The sequence below is a fragment of the Cryptotermes secundus genome, unplaced genomic scaffold (genome assembly GCF_002891405.2).
Source record: "Cryptotermes secundus unplaced genomic scaffold, Csec_1.0 scaffold968, whole genome shotgun sequence".
In the NCBI taxonomy this organism is placed as follows: Eukaryota; Metazoa; Arthropoda; class Insecta; order Blattodea; family Kalotermitidae; genus Cryptotermes; species Cryptotermes secundus.
Window position 1 is genome coordinate 969,593 of NW_019719376.1, and position 13,904 is coordinate 983,496.

At 39.7% G+C, this 13,904-nt stretch overlaps 1 protein-coding gene across 2 annotated transcripts in view; it reads right to left on the reverse strand.

Annotated features, from left to right (window-relative positions):
- LOC111865704 overlaps positions 1 to 12,478 on the reverse strand; it is a 265,440-nt gene extending 252,962 nt beyond the window's left edge. Inside the window, exon 1 of one of the 2 annotated variants that reach the window (XM_023853933.2) lies at positions 12,112 to 12,475. The gene's annotated coding sequence lies outside the window, so the exon portion shown is untranslated. Of the gene's footprint in view, positions 1 to 12,111 lie in introns of both variants that reach the window. The other variant, XM_023853941.2, reaches the window with a different exon arrangement.
- Positions 12,479 to 13,904: the final 1,426 nt, after the last annotated feature.

Genomic DNA, 13,904 nt, shown 5'->3' on the forward strand with positions numbered 1-13,904 from the left:
TTCTTCGCGTCACTTCACTCAACTGAACTGCTCACAACTACGGAACTCAGCTGACCCTGCTTATAACATTTCGGCACGAACTACATAGAAAACACCGTGTCCATTATTATGGTTCAACAATATTTCGACCGTTGCATGCGCATTCTTTGCCGCGGGAACGCGTCTACCGAGTAGTTGCCTAGCGATAATTAGGGTATTGTTGACGTGTTTATAGGCCGTTACTTAGAAACGGGTGTCTATTTATCCGCCTGTTGCAAAGCAACGGCTGTGCTCGTCCGTTTCGAGGTCTCTGCCAAGCAGCGGGTCTATAGGCCACAATAGTTTTCGTTTAGGGCGAATTTTCATGAAATGACGTGTCCACATATGAGCCACACCCATGACAGGAGAACTTGCTTGCAAGATGGAAAGACCAGGAGTGTCAGGCGAACGCCAGACGGGCACCAATTCTGAAGTCCTTGCAGATATTTTGCAGGTTAGACACAACTCTCGTATCAGTCCTCCGAACAAACCCAAAACTATTTCAGAGAAGTGACGTCATATAGACTGTACATTACTCCCAAATATATACAAAAAATTGTTTCTTTGACAATAATGATTACTTTATGGTAGACAATATTTATATAAATAGCTGACCCGCAATCCTATGAGCAAGCTTTACGTACATTATAAATTAAATAACTAGGTTGCTTGTTCTCGCTTTTGACTCGACGTTTATTACACGCGAGCAGCTTCTTTATTTCTCATTACTAGACGAAAAGAAGAGTGTGAGACACACGCCTTGAACTTCTTCGCGAACATAAACTTAGCAAAGTAACACCCTCAGGTACACTTGTACTTAACCCTTCTGGCGTCAAGGCTATCTTTACCTCAATCCTATGTACCTATCTCTTGCTATGGTAATCTGTCTTCATTCTATTTATGTACCGTAGTCAGATTTCGATAGTTGAGGCACTTTGCTACAAGCCGGGAGGTCGCCGGTTCAAGTCCCGAAGAGGTCATTGGATTATTTTTCAATTGACCAAATCCTTCCAGCCGCACTATGGCCCTGGGGTCGACTCAGCCTTTAACAGAAATGAGGACCACGAATGTTGTTGGAATGTTCTTGGGGGCAAAGGGCGACCAGTGCGTAAAGCTGACAACCTTACCGCCATCTATGAGCCGATTGTCTAGAAAATGTGGGAACCTCAACATTTCACAACCCTATGGGTCTCCACGACCTGTTACAGGGATACCTTTACTTCCCAAATTGATGTGCCCTAAACTTATTACTATGCATTATGGCCTAATCTAATGGGGGGAAAAATTACTCGTTTAAGAATTTTGATTCCTTTAGTAAATACCATTTCCTAGTTCCCTTCTTGGCGGATCACAGTGTCTGCGCGGTCCAAGGCATGAAATGTCTTCGCCCGCTCGAACGCTGGGATCGTGGGTTCGAATCCCACTCGAGGCATGAATGTTTGCCTTCGCTTACTCTGTGCTTGTGTTGAGTAGAGGCCTTGCGTCGGATTGATTCCCCGTCCAAGAAGTCCTACCAACTTATCTAAGATTAAGGAACTGAAGTCAAACGAAATGTTTCACGGATGCCCTGTGCTCCAAGTGGAAGCAAAAGACAGGTAGGTAGGTAGGTAGGTAGGTACACTGGACGCGCCATAGCTCAAGCGGTTAGTCGCTGGCTTCTCACCGTGGCGGCCCAGGTTCGATCCTGTGTCTGGTCAAGTGGGATTTGTGGTGGACAAAATGGCGCTGGGGCAGGTTTTCTCCGAGTACTTCGGTTTCCCCTGCCAATCTTAATTCCACCAATTGCTCCACAATCACCCTCACCTATCATCTGGGGCTGGTACAATAGGCCAGAAGTGGCCGCTGTAAAAGGTACTTAGTCCCACCCCACTAGCAATAACAAAGTAGGTAGGTACACAGGCAGATAGATAAGTAGATAGATTTTAAGTTATTTAGGCTCGTAATTCATCTAAACAATATCTGAATATTCAGTTTCTCTCTCAAAGAAACGCCATGCGTTTCCGTTACAGACTAATTACATAGTAACCGTTCATTTCCCACTCAGAGCATGGATGTTTAGTTTGTGTGTGTGTGTACAGGTAGAGGCCTTGCGACGAGCTGATCACCCGCCCAAGGAGACCTACCGAATGAGTAAAATCTAGAAAAACCGAAGTGAACGGAGAATTTCATGGAGGTAGGCCTAGGCCCACTGGGGCTGTAGTGCCAGGTGGGGCTGTGGGGGACCGTTAATTACGAGAATCACAGAAACGCATAAATACAGTCTGTGATAAAATGTAAGGTAAAACAGGTAACACACATGAAACTGCTGTTTTTAGAGGTTTATCCATAAGCTGATTAAAAAATATATATTTTATGAAATAAACAGAAATATCTGGCAGGACTTGGCTTGCAGGAAGAACAGGCAACAGACACATAGGTAAAGAATATTCCTGCACATTCTCCATAAAACCTGTACGTACCAACTACCTTGTACCGTATTTAAATCTTCTCCAGTGAACAGAAATTTGTAGATAGGGAATCGCTGGAGTAAATATGAATTGTATAATTCCTATTTTAATGTTGTGTTTTAGTCCGTTATTAAAATCTCCTCCACTCATTCTCGGAAGAAAAAAAAATAGGTCCGTTTGCAGTGATGGAAGATTTCGTAAAACTAAGTACAGAATGGAGCCATTCTTCTTTGATTGCTTTTGTAAAATATCCATGAGCACCTAACCAAAACAATTGAAGCTTATATCGTCACAGTAAGTTTCCACAGAAGTCTTTACACTTCATTCTGTCAGATTTGTAGAAGCAACCCTAAAACGACACCGAAATTAATTAACTTAAGCGGCCGTGCAAGCAGTTTCTTAACGAAAGGACTCGAATTGACTCTGTTTGAACTTCGAAATAGTTTCTTAGAATTAAATTATTTCCATTATATATAGCATCTTCTGTATTCAAGGCCAAGATAAAAACAAATACGGTGTGGTCAATAGCATCGCAGTACACCGATCCGAACAAGGATAGAAGCCTCTTTAAAACCACAGCAACAGACGCAAGAGCGGAAACAGATGGACTACACCCACAAAGGCAGAAACGGTTCAAGCAGCGGAGCGGTCTGTACAAGTCACCTCTTTCACAACCAGCAAGCTGCACGTAAACCGGTTGTAGCATTACGTACGGATTTAGAAGGCAGTTGTTTCAAGAAATGCAGTATGCCTACTTAATTCTCAACATTTTATGTGTGTCAAATTTTAATATTTTATATGTCACGAAGTATGCAGCACGAAATTCCTCCCGAAAGATATCGCAACTTCTAATTTGTCACTAATTTTGAAAACAGCGTCAGAATGATCGTTCTATAATGGAGACGAGCTGCGGCGCTTCATGGCATCAACTTACTATGCTAATTACTGAAACAGGTTTGCAAAAAGTCACTGAAATTTCTTGAATTTCTCAAATGCAGGTGTTCCTACGGTACCCCTGTCCGGACAGTCAAGGGAAAGCCGAATATACGGCACACGCAACACAGGCCTGCCCTTCTCGTGACAAATTCAAGGCACCGCTTTCCTGCCTGTCTCCTCATCACTCTCAAAACCAAGCGTAGCTTCTAAACAAGGGGTTCTCATCCTCATAAATGTTTAGAGTTCTAAATATTTTATTACTATCGATATAAAATTCATGTAAGACCTTATATATTTCTGTATCAGTATGCAACAGATACAACCAGAAAAAAAAAATTAAGAAAATTCTTGGTTTATGTAAATTCTTTTTATATTGAGGATAGGAACACCGACGGTTTATAAGGCGAACAGAAAATAAAAAGTTTCCTTCAATGGATGGATGGATGGATCGTAAGTCATTTAACGACCCTGTATCAGCTGCAAAGTTTATTTAGCTTGTATTGTAAGAATGGATATTAGCTTTCGTTAAACATGAAAGAATTGGAAAATAAGAGATCACGGTCTATTTTGCGGTACCATCCCAGAATTATCCCGGAGGGTCTGAGGTAAACCATAAAAAAATATAAGGCTGTCCTATTTATTGACACTGAGTAGCCTTTATTGTTATAACAAGAGCATGCTAGCCTACTATAACATAAATAATACAAAAAATTTATATCTAGGTATTTTTATGTGAGAATTTTGGTTCATTTAAATGAGGCTAAAATTACAACTGGCTTTTCAGCAACCGCGTTCGTTTTGTAACTTAACTTTCAAAACAATGGAAAATCCGTTCATTGTGTTTTCTCTCACGATTCTTGTTCAGTGATCGCATCGGAACTGTTGATTTCTCCAATTGCTCTCGCTTGCACTGCCTGTTCTCGAAGTTTTCCGTGAAGACCCGTCATCGGAAGCAAAAACACAACCCAGTGTCCCACCCAACCGGCCACTCGAGTTACAATCTAGGAATAGAAGTTTCACGTCTTTTATATTAATGACATAATTATATATGATGTAACATATAATTAAAAATATTTGAAGAAGATTTCACTGGCAAATTGTGAAGCTGACCACGGCACAGTTTATGTTTCAACCTTGCTACACAATATTTCTAAAGAAACATCACGCCATTTCGTTCTACTCCATTTTGTATGTTTATTTCCCACAACCTTACACATTGCGTACGAAAGTATAATAAGTGGATAATAATAATTAATCAATATTATTTAGACACAATTTATATTTGGGAACAATGATAACAGATCGAAACCTGATTCAGGAGGAAATTAAGAGGCGATTGAACTAGGGTAATGCTTGCTACCATTCAGTCCAGAACCTTTTGTCTTCTTGTCTGATTTCCAAAAACATAAAAATTAGAATATACAAAACTATAATTTTGCCTGTGGTTCTGTATGGGTGTGAAACTTGGGCTCTGACATTGAGGAATATAGACTGAGGGTGCTTGAGAACAGGGTGTCGAGGAGAACATTTGGACCGAAGAGAAATGAAGTGACAGGAGGTTGGAGAAAACTGCATAATGAGGAGCTTCATAACTTGTACTCTTCTCCAAATATAATTAGAATGATCAAGTCAAGGAGGATGAGGTGGGCAGGTCATGTAGCACGAATGGGGGACACGAGGAATGTGTATAGGATATTGGTGGGAAAGACAGAAGGAAAGAGACCACAGGGAAGACCAAGGCGTAGGTGGGTGGACAATATTAGAATGGATCTTAGAGAGATAGGATGGGATGGTATGAATTCGATAGATCTGGCTCAGGATAGGGACCAGTGGAGGGCTCTTGTAAACCTTCGGGTTCCATAAAATGCTGGAAAATTCTTGAGTAGCTACAGAATTGGCGGCTCCTCCAGAAAGGCTCAGCTCCATGAGTAAGTAAGCAATATATTAATACAGTTGTATTTTATAACATTCTGTAGACCATATTGTAAATGTTCAGTTCACTTGTTCTTTCAGTCTTACAACACTGTCCGCATTCCACTTCTCTCGTTGTGTTCCTCTCCCAGAACTGCCTCTCATTTTGCTAAACAACTGCAACTTAAAGAGTAATTTTAAGTTCAGAATCAACGACAACCTGGCGTAACTCTATCGTGTTTCCAGTACACTGCCATTCTAATATGGGTACTTGGAGACATCACAATGTGGCCCGTGGGTCTACCGCAGGCCACAGACCTCACATATACCCGTTCTGTATTCTGCTGGCTTGTCACGTCACCCTCTCCACACCGCCATGCACATAAATACAGGTAACTTCCGGGGACTCCGTACATGGTCAGGGTATGGGGTTCAACACACGCTGCATGCAGGTGGAAAAGGAAGCATTCAAAATGGATACATACAAGGTATGATGCAATTCAGCTTATCAATATTCCAACTCCCATCACTGTGTTACATTCACTGACTACGAACCGTTAGATGCTCAGAAGCTGGGGTATGCTGAACGGTGTATCAGAAGGTACTGGTTGTAACAGCAACAAAATGAAGTGTTCATTAATTTTGTGTAAGCAGAGCTGCCTAACTTGACTCATTATAGGCCAGTAATGACCGGTATTCACTGCTCTGAAGTTACACCCGCAGAGAGCACTTATAAATTTGGTCTTAGAAACACAGGAATGTAATTAGTGTGGTTNTGCAGGAAATTCAATATTTTGCTATTTCTAACATAATTTCTTGTGTAATCTCTCTTTTTACATATTGAAAATTGTTTGATACTTGTCAAAAATGGCATTCTCTTGCTTTTTAAAACTGTAAGATATGTGACTTTAGGTAATTATATTCAAATTATTCCTAAATAATAAATAGAATTAAATTTCCTTGTATCAAAATCTAATGTATATTTCTATTTTGAAGTGCGGCCCTAGACTAGTATTTATAGGGCTGAGGTGGCCCTCTGTACAAGTTGAGTTTGACATGTCTGTCTTACACATTCGGTAGGATTCCTTGGGTGGGTGATCAGCTCGTTGCAAGGCCTCTACCCGTACACAAACACAGAAAAACGCACACACACAAACTAAACATCCATGACCTGAGTGGGATTCGAACCCACGATTCAGGTTTCCAAACGAGCGAAGACAGTACATGTCTTAGACCGCTCGGCTACCGTAACCGGCGGTTGTTCTTTTAAAGGACAATAAACAATTCATTCTAAGAGGTAGAACCAAAGTTTTCACATAAAGATAAAGTTGTTCCTGTCCTTAACTAATTAAGCATTACTCCATGAAGGTGTGTGGGGGAATGGATGTATAGATCCACATGGATGGCGGTAAGTTTGTCAGCCTTACGCTCCGGCCGCGCTTTACTCACCAGGAAAATTATTTAATTAATTCCTGGTACTCATTTCTGTTAGAGGCTGAGTAGACCCCAGGACCATAGTGCGGCTGGAAGGATTACATCAATTGAAAAATTCCAATTATCTCATGGGGACTTGAACCCGCGACCTTCCGGCTTGTAGCATAGCCCCTCAACCAACTACGCTACCTTGTAATAGCGCTCAAAACGAAGGGAAATGAATTAACTACAATGAAGTACAACAATTTCAGAAAATGCATTTAAATTGACAAAGTTTTCTTGCGGGAACATTGAACTTTGCTGATTATTAAATGAATAATGTGACTTCCAGTCTACTCATATATGCCTATATTCAACACCATTGACGGTAAATAAAACGTGTTTTCAGAATTTTGAAATACTTTCACAAGCGAATATTTTAAAATGGATACGTCTACAATACATTATATGTACAGTAGCTGAGATCTAGTGCTGGCTGTAAAACAGGCTAACACGGCGGCAGATAGTGGAATGCGGGTGGATTGCAACAGGCAAAGGGGTTTTAACAAAACAGCGATTGGGCAAAGCCAATATGACCACTTGCGCAACTCCCGGATAAATAACTGGCATTTAAAATGATCTGCCGCTTTTAGTAGGTGTACTGACCGACAAAAACAAAGATGTAAATTTACGAAGGGTAAATCAAGCAAGCTTAGTCTGCCATGAAATTCTTTCGTGCAATCGTAAACCATAAACTTTCAAGAGTTCAATGTAATGTACATAGTTGATCGATAAAAAAAAATCGGTTTTGGGTTACAGAAAACATAGACACAGAACAAACGGAAAACTGTTCTCCAGTGTGAAATATGCCAAGTTATCCACGTGTCTTAGCACCAAATTATGAAGACGTATGGAAGAATGGAGATAAAGATCCAGTCATTCATAAAGCCGGTACTAAATCAATAAGAGTTAATTTCACTGTCCAGCCTTTTACCTCCCCCGTTACATATTGGATAAAGGCCGGGCAGAGGCCGTCTTTTCTTGCAATTTGGTCCTTGCGATTTCTTACAGCCTTCCTCCTCGTCCTTCGTGTTTACACACTGAGAACTTGAACATGTCATGAAGAAGTTTGCTCTGTAGATGCAACAACGCACAGCGTCAGAGATTATTCTTAAGTGTCGTTTGCCACAAGGAGAAAATTGCTCTGAATTCATTGCTTAGTATCAAAGTATATAGAATAGGAGAGTTATGCGTGTTTCTGTGAGAAGAGAAACAGAAGTGAATTGAGTAACTAGGAATTTAATGTGACATTACATTACGCAATAGTACGATACTTTCTCCGCCTTTTGCTCTGTGGGAATCAAGAATATGCGAATACAATAAATTCAGAAATAATGAGGGCCCATGCTGGAAAGCAGAAATAGATGCAGGCCTCCTGAGAAGATTCACAAAATGGGATTGACTTTCTGATATATACATCTGGGCTTCTGTGACTCTATATGAATAATGCTTCGGTTGTTATATATATTTATTTTTCAACTACGTAGTTTCTTATTATTAAAGTGAGATTTTTTTAATTCGCTTAGTGAGGGGTGGACTTCAACTGGGTCCACTCGACACGGCGGCCACTGATTGACCTATTGTACCTGCCCAGGGTGATTATGATGATGGCGAATTTAGTGGAATGAAAATTGGCAAGGGAAACCGAAGTACTCGGAGAAACCCCTCCCTAACGCCACTCTGTCTACCACAAATCCCACTTGACCAGACCCGGGATCGAACCCGGGCCGCCGCGGAGGGAAGCTAGCGACTAACCTCTTGAGCTATGGCGCGGCCCTAAAGTGAGATGTTGCAAAGAGTTTAATATTTCTAAGGCGGGAGTTTCCAAAGCAAAGGAAAATACGTGAACAATATCAGATGTTATTTATTTTAATATTCAATTTAGGAAGAAAATATAAATGCTCAACTGTGAAAAAAATGTCTTTGAAAGATATAGGATAGATATAACAGTCTAGAACATCTGCAGACAGCTATTAAAATGAAGAAAGCAGTCTTCTTGGATTTGGCACCGTGTATATGTGGTGTTAACCGACGTTTCGGAGGAACGTATCGCCTCCATCTTCAGGGTAGAAGGAAAAATATAAGAAATCCGCAAGCGAAGAGACCGTGAGAACCGGTAAAAGCAGACCAGTCTTCAGACCACGGTGCCAAATCCCAGAAGACTGCTTTCTTCATAGTCACCGCCGTGAAAGCCTCAAATCTTACACAGCTATTAAAATGTCAACTTTTTTTTGATCGAGCGATTATGTGCGAGATGTAAGAAATGTCAATAAAGAAATCGGACGCAATGTTTGTGGCTACAGATAAGAGGACTGAAGTTCAAAATATACTTGAGATCATGACACAGACGAGATGAAGGACCACATAAACAAACTGAGATAAGCATATAGTATTATTATACAAGAGTCAACAAAACAAATTCGCAATAAATAAACCAATTACTGTATTAATACTTGTTTATTACGTAATATTGGTTTATTTACATCATATTACGAATTTGTTGTGTTGACGGTTGCATAATATACATACTATATAATAATACACAGCAGGATGCAAACAATAAAGATGAGATGAGCACGGCGAGTAGTAAGACGAACGAAACAATGGAAAGAGAATTGTAATAGCAGCACAGACATCAGATTAAATTTCATCAAATAAGAGAAAAAATCAGGACAGAAACTTTCAGACTCCTTTGTGTTCTCCGTCGTTCCTTCTGTCATACTGACAAACTTCCATACATCGTGATGTGCCACTAATATTCTGAAGATAAACTTCTGCTTTACCGGAAAGGAGCAGTAGAGATTCAGTTTGCGCTATGTATAAGTTTTTTGCGCCGGTCACGGTAGCCGAGCGGTCTAAGGCATGTACTGTCTTCGCTCGTTTGGAAACCGGGATCGTGGGTTCGAATCCCACTCAGGGCATGGATGTTTAGTTTGTGTGTGTGCGTTTTTCTGTGTTTGTGTACAGGTAGAGGCTTTGCGACGAGCTGATCACCCGCCCAAGGAATCCTACCGAATGTATAAGATCTAGAAAAACCAAAAGTGAACGGAGAAGTTCATGGACGTAGGCCTAGGCCCACTGGGGCTGTAGTGCCAAGGAAAAAAAATAAGTTTTTTGCTAATTGCATGTAGATTTTACTAAGAAACAGATCAAACTATCTACAAGCCAGGCAGCACGAAATAGTTTTCCTTTCGTCAACCATGATTTGCCATGCGTCACGGACGGTTTATCCAGTATAATTATTCAGCCATGCCTATTATTGCACTGTTATACTCTACAGAGTTTATGAGTTGGAAATAGGTCGTAAGGCCATTTTCTTCTATGCCTGTATTTACAAAATGTAACAATAAAACTGTAGGCATCTATATGGAAGGAGGAACGTCCAGTGTTAGTAACTCTGCCCGAAGACCACTATTCCAAGAAGAAAAAGTGATTGTCCTTACTCCCTGCAGGTCACAAGAGCTTCTACCCTGTCCTTCCAAATTCATCACTCCGCGCCATCCCACTATCGGACATCGGATGTCTAATGAACTTGATGAAACTTTCTTGAACGAGAAACACGCAATTTAAAACCTGTGCCCTGATGTGCTTTAAAGATGCAAAAGTTGCCACAGACAGGTTTTTGTACAAAACACACTACGAATTCCTCTTTAATCATTATTTCATGAACGTAATTCACTAATTACTTCGACTTTTTAATGTTAATAGGTTATTACCATTCGTTTCATGCTATTTATGCCACTCACCAAGTTGCCTAGCAGTTGTCTTCATTAAGGTGAGCCCAGTTTCTAATAGAACCAGTCTCGCAAGGCAGAAGCAATGCGTTCGTGGCCTCAGCTCATATCCATTCATGGCTCACGATTCATGTTTAGTTTCCTGAACTCTGTAGCATTACACTTCCTAAAATATTACTCATTTTCTGACTGATAAAGTGGAATTGCAGTCCTATCACAAATTCGTGACAATTTTAATAGGCATTTGTAATTTAATATTCCCAAACCTTTGTTACATTATTTTAAATGTCTCCTTCTTTGTCCCCTCTCGTTTATTTACAGGTCATTTTATTGCGTTAATTCGGCAAAAAGGAAAGAATGGATTTCATGAAATGAGAACAACTTCTTAACAGGTTCGTATTTAATATTGCTGGAAAATTTTGTCAGCGAAACTGAAAGAATCCGATAAGATGCTTATTTCCGCCTACTGTATTAAGAACAGTGCAGTCCGTCAGCTGTGAAAAATTTATATTTTATATGTCTGTATAAATTTGGAAGCCTACAAGCAGCAGAAACATGTCATCAGCAGACCAATAACATCTCGCAAATCTATTAATACAAGTAGTTACTATAGGATTCTGACGATGGTGTATAACACACTGATATATTGGGTTTTTGGACTTTATCCATCGTCCTGGTTTTTAAGATAACTAATAAAAGAACGACGTTTCGGAAACTGTATCTGTTTCCGTGTTCAGGTGAAGGAAAACACCTATTCTGTTGGGTCCGTTAGATAGAGCTAGCCTCAATCACTGGACCCAACAGAATAGGTGTTTTCCTTCACCTGAGGACGGAAACAGATCCAGTTTCCGAAACTTCGTGTTTTTATTAGTTATCTTAAAAACCAGGACGATGGATAAAGTCCAAAAACCCAATATATCAGTCTATTAATACAGGTCGATAATATGAAGGTTATAAAATAATTTCTGCAAAACCGACTGTTTTCATATCATTTTCGAAGAGTATACAGAAATATAAATATTCTAAGAAACCTGCACATCCTTATTAAAGAATATTTATTCATGTGTATGCGGTGGGTGTAACTGTACATTAACTATTGAGAAGTTTATATTTATGACACATGTCATATAGTTTTTTATTCTTTTTGTTTTATGCGCTGCACGACTTTCATATTTCAGTCAAAGGGGTGAATGAACGTTTAGAATACCAATGAAATGTCTGATGTGTATGGGTTCTGCATCTCGTTCTAAATTACAAAAATAATGGCTACGGAAAGAAATTAAATTAGAAAACCCTATCCATGCAACCATAATTGAGTGTAGAATATTAGTTTCACAGTATGGAAATTTCTGACAATGCACTTTGAAAAAGTTTTCTGCATAAAACCGTGGTTATATTGGAACTACTGCATTTACAAATGTTTAACTTTGTTCCTCAGGAAGTCAATTGCAACGGATAGAATTTGAGCCCAATATTACACCCTTAACCTTGGTCCTCTGCCTGATGATCGTGATGGGATCCTTAACTACCATCTGTGTAAACAATTCAGCAGAACATGTGTTAGTAACAGTTAACAGAAGTTGAAAACTCACCTTTATATAAAAAATCAAGTTCGTATTCTGAAGCACATTAAAGTAAGGTACTAGTAATTAGAAACAGCATTTCATTATCAGGTGTTGTATGAAGTAATGAACAATTCTTAATATCCTAGTCCACAATCACACACGTCTGCACATCCGAACAAATATTTGAATCCAGTTAAACAATCGAGAACTCTTGCCTACAACACCAACCGGCACCTTCTCAAGACTGACCGCCGGAACCACACCGCGTCTCGAGAGGAGACCGCAGAGCAAGAACAAGCTGCCAACCCACATCAGCGTACGTATAGTCCATATTCCAATACAGTTACAAGTAAGTTTCGTCTTTAAGCGCAAGCCACTGCACCTTCACTCAACTCACCCGGACGAAGTCGTTTATACCTGGCGCACAAGTAGAAAATGTCAAAGAAGTTTTAAAGAGAAAAGATTCCTATACGGGAAGGGACAGCAGGGACACGGAGATCCGGGAGAACGACTGAAGAATATTTAAAAAGGAATGTCGCTAACAGTACATCGGGCAGTGACACTATTCGACACATTAATTCTGATTAAAATAAATAAAATTGTAAAATATTAAGTGTCGATTTTGTTAAACTCTTGTGTTTGGCCAGTTAGATATGATGATGTCATCAACAGCTTACTGTGCATCTGTTGGCCCCTAGCCTTGACATTCACCCACGGAAAATAAGGAGGAACAATTTCTTTGAATATTCCTAGTGATATCATCTCTCAAACTGCATTTTCTTTCTGGCTCGCAATTATCAATCGAAACACTGTGTTTAGTCATTAAACACGTGACAATATATAAATAAATGAAGTGTTCTAAGTGAAAAGGATTTAATGAACTTTTTACGAGGATGAAGTTTCGTACTGTAGTTCTTTGGCTTATAGCATGTCTTGCCTCATAGGTAAGTACCAACACTTTGCTTCCAAGGTATGAGTGAGATTAACGCAGGATTTTCCTCCGAAACGTTGGTAACCACCTACCAGACTAGACGATTTCATAATCCAGAAGACAGCAATATGATGTAAGTACACGGTTGAATGCTGAAAGAGAAGAAGGATCACTGTTTACGTCATAAATATGGTTACTCGTCATAGCAGAAGATGTTTTCAAGAAGATTTTGGAGACTATTATAAACAGAAGTACGACAATATTTGCATTTATTTTGTTTCCCTTGTTGTAATGGTTTGCGAATTTTATGGTTTTGGAAAAATCGGTCATGGATATTAGCAAAACAATTGAATCGGTCAGATCAAAAGAAAAAATGTCCAGTGGCTGAATGGCGGACACGTTCTCTTTCTCAGATAACCGATTTAATTAATCAAACGTCCATTCACGACATCCAGCCTTGGCAAAATCAACACAATCACGCTAGATATGGAACAAAGTCACTGGATACGACGTCCCTGCGTTGAAGTAGGGCATAAACTCAGATAGTGACAAGTTCATATACGTTCATATACAATGAATCTATTTGTATGGCTCTACTGCCCTTTGTTGAACCTTGGCTGCTTTTTTCAGATTCTTAATCCTATACACAGTCGGTAGGACTCCTTGGACTGAGTATCAGCATGACACAAGGCCGCTGCCTACGCAAAAAAAAAAAAAAAATCCGTGATTTTAGTCCGAAAGAAGAAAGATGAGATGGGCATGGCATGCAATGTGTCTGGAAGAGATACAAACTGATACAAATTTTTAGTCAGAAGCATAAAAAAGAGAAGATACCAGTTAGAAGACGCTGAGAATAAATAGGAGGAGAGTAATAGAAAATATTTTTTTG